At 46.8% G+C, this 3,140-nt stretch overlaps 1 long non-coding RNA gene across 1 annotated transcript; it reads right to left on the bottom strand.

Annotated features, from left to right (window-relative positions):
• Positions 1-1,829: 1,829 nt before the first annotated feature.
• Positions 1,830-2,653, bottom strand: LOC142273415 (uncharacterized). The gene is made up of 3 exons (XR_012737936.1): positions 2,292-2,653; positions 2,112-2,209; positions 1,830-1,914 (listed from the first exon to the last, which is right to left on the bottom strand). It is a non-coding gene; the product is annotated as an uncharacterized LOC142273415 (long non-coding RNA).
• Positions 2,654-3,140: the final 487 nt, after the last annotated feature.

Raw genomic sequence — 3,140 nt, forward strand, 5'->3', positions numbered from 1 at the left:
CACCTCTCAGCCCTTCCAGCCCTAGGTGGCTTTTCAGGCGGCACTACCAGGTAGCCCTTTCTCCTCCGTCAGTAACCACTGCGCCTGCGGTGTCTGACTAGTGACAGCCTGCAGGGTTCCTCCTTGCGACTGCTCTCCCTGAGCTCCACTTCAGACTGACTCACTACTCCTCTCCCCACTGTGCCTGTCTACGCAACTTAGAAACCAGGCTCTCTACCACACCCCTTGAGTGGAGATGAAGGCCGCGCCACCTCCTGGATTCCCCAGGGGTCCCTTCAAAGGTCAATGTGGGAGACCTGCCTACTATGCGCCTGTGTAACCACGCCTTGGTCAGCCTTCTGGATTACCTGTCTTGTACTCACTCAGCATGAGTGCAGTACTCAGTGGTGCCTGACCAGGTCAGGGGCGCCACACTTCACTACATCCTCAACCCGAAAAGGTTCCACAAGTTCATCTTTGATGATACCAGCCCATTACCACTACCCCACCTCCACCTTGCTGGCATCTGAGTCAGAGTGGAGCTCTCTGCCCTTTACTAATCAGCCTCTGTCCCATCCATCTGGCCCATCAAGAGTCACTCTCATTTCATCAGTCCATAAAACCTTTGAAAAATCAGTCTTAAGATATTTCTTGGCCCAGTCTTGATGTTTTAGCTTATGATTCTTGTTCAAAGGTGGTTGTTTTTCAGCCTTCCTTACATGGACCATGTCCCTGAGTATGGCACACCTTGTGCTTTTTGATACTCCAGTAACATTGCAGCTCTGAAATATGGCCAAACTCGTGGCAAATGGCATTTTGGCAGCTTCACGCTTGATTTTCCTCAATTCATGGGCAGTTATTTTGCTCCTTTTTTGCCCAACACGCTTCTTGCGACCATGTTGGCTATTTGCCATGAAACGCTTGATTGTTCGTTGATCACGTTCAAAAGTTTGGAATTTTCAAGACTGCTGCATCCCTCTGCAAGACATCTCACAATTTTGGACTTTTCAGAGCCCGTCAAATCTCTCTTCTGACCCATTTTGTCAAAGGAAAGGAAGTTGCCTAATAATTAAGCATACCTTATGTCATTATACCACACCCCTCCTCATTACAGAGATGCACATCAACTGATTTACTTAATTGGTAGTTGGCTCTCAAGCCTATACAGCTTGGAGTAGGACAACATGTAAAAAAAGTATCATGTGATCAAAATACTCATTTGCCTAATAATTCTGCACACAGTGTAAATGTCCCATGTGTAACTCAGAAGCTGCAGATCTATTCATTTGTATTGCGACTGCTCGGAAAGTAGGAATTTCACTGCTCATGGAATGGTGTCTTCTCATAAAAGGGAAGGAAGACTGGACCTTTGTAACGACCCGATCAGCACATTCAGCAGCACAGAAGGGAGAGAAGGAAGATTCATCAATAAGATGCCAAGATTCTAGGAAGTCACCAATATCATAACCCTCCGCTTTCTCCTAGGGGTCCACCATACAGATTAGATTTTTCTTCCCATGATTTTTTAAGTTGTCTCCAAATTCTACGTACGCAGTCATTTGGCTTTGCAGATTGTAGATCTGAGCAGCTAAAGGTCAACGTTTCTAATTTCAAGGGATAGGGTGGATCATACCTGTAAGATCTGGATAAAACAGATCTCACTCCAACAGAAGAGCGTCCAATGCCCAAAATAATGGGGACAGTTTTGGGTGGAGGAGCATGTGGTGGTCTAGCAGCAGAATGGTGACCATTTGATATGGCCGGACTACAACCCTGATAAAGCAGCCACAGCCGGGGACTGAGAAGAATCTGTGACTTCTCTGCATTTAGTGGTCACTACTCACCTGGGCGGTTATCTGTAGGAATCTCCTCTTTACTCCGCTCATCACCCCTCACATATCTCTCTGTAGTATTAATATGGGGCAGATCTTCACCCTGAAACAAATATTGTAAAAGTCACAGACAGATGGAGAAGTCCCATCTATGATCAGCTCTAATCCTGCCATCTCCACCGCTCTCATTACACAAGTATAACACATATAATACTGGAGGATAAAACAAGACTGAGCACAAGACCTTCACAGCCGTCTACACATCATAGGGGGATTTCATGGCACCTTCTCTCCATCTACCTGATGATCCTGAGGAACATCGGGATCTTCTTGTTTACAGTCCTGTGGGAGAAGAGGACGGGGACATCTCTCTGGTGTTGTCCTCTTACTGGATAGAACTGGAGGAGACACATACAGGGGCTGAATTCATTCCTTACATACAGATAATTTAGGCCGTGTGTATTTAGTCCTGTCTATTACCTGGTGATGTGAGGGGCTGGGGAACCTCCATCATGACGTCCTTGTACAGATCTTTGTGTCCTTCTAAATACTCCCACTCCTCCATGGAGAAATAGACGGTGACGTCCTGACACCTTATAGGAACCTGACACATACAATGAATCCGTCACCCCCGATCCCTTCATAGCGTTACTGTATAATGTCCCAGCATTCCCAGCAGTGTCACCTCTCCAGTCAGCAACTCAATCATCTTGTAGGTGAGTTCTAGGATCTTCTGGTCATTGATGTCCTCATGTATCGGGGGGTGAGGTGGAGGCCCCGTGATTGGGCTCAGGGGTCTTTCCCATCCCTCAGACACAGGGGCCTGACAGCGCTCACTAGAGGTCTTCTTCACTACTGTGTAATCCTGGTTATGGAGAGACACAGTAATAAATCTCACTACAGACATTTCCAGAGTCCTCACCTCTCCAGTTCTGTCCATCTGTTATTCCCATAGATAAGAATGATGTAATGTGACGTCATCAGAATCTCTCACCTCTCCAGTAAGCCGGAAGAGGATCTCTAGGGTGAGGTGTAATATCCTCTCCGCCATCTTGTCCCTGTCCATATCCATCCTTCACGGGGCAATCAGGAGAATTCTCTTCTATAGAAGATCTCCACTGAGAGGATCCGATATTGTAGGAACCTGAATGGGGATAAGATGACGATGTAACATCATAGAGAATCCGCTGTAATAATACAATTACTGGAGAGAATAAGGGGAAACATATAATGAGAACATTCTGGGGGAACATTATTCTGTGTGAGGGCAGAAAGGGGCCGAGGACTGAGGGCAGAAAGGGGCCGAGGACTGAGGGCAGAAAGGGGACA

The sequence above is a fragment of the Anomaloglossus baeobatrachus genome, unplaced genomic scaffold (genome assembly GCF_048569485.1).
Source record: "Anomaloglossus baeobatrachus isolate aAnoBae1 unplaced genomic scaffold, aAnoBae1.hap1 Scaffold_362, whole genome shotgun sequence".
Lineage (NCBI taxonomy): Eukaryota > Metazoa > Chordata > Amphibia > Anura > Aromobatidae > Anomaloglossus > Anomaloglossus baeobatrachus.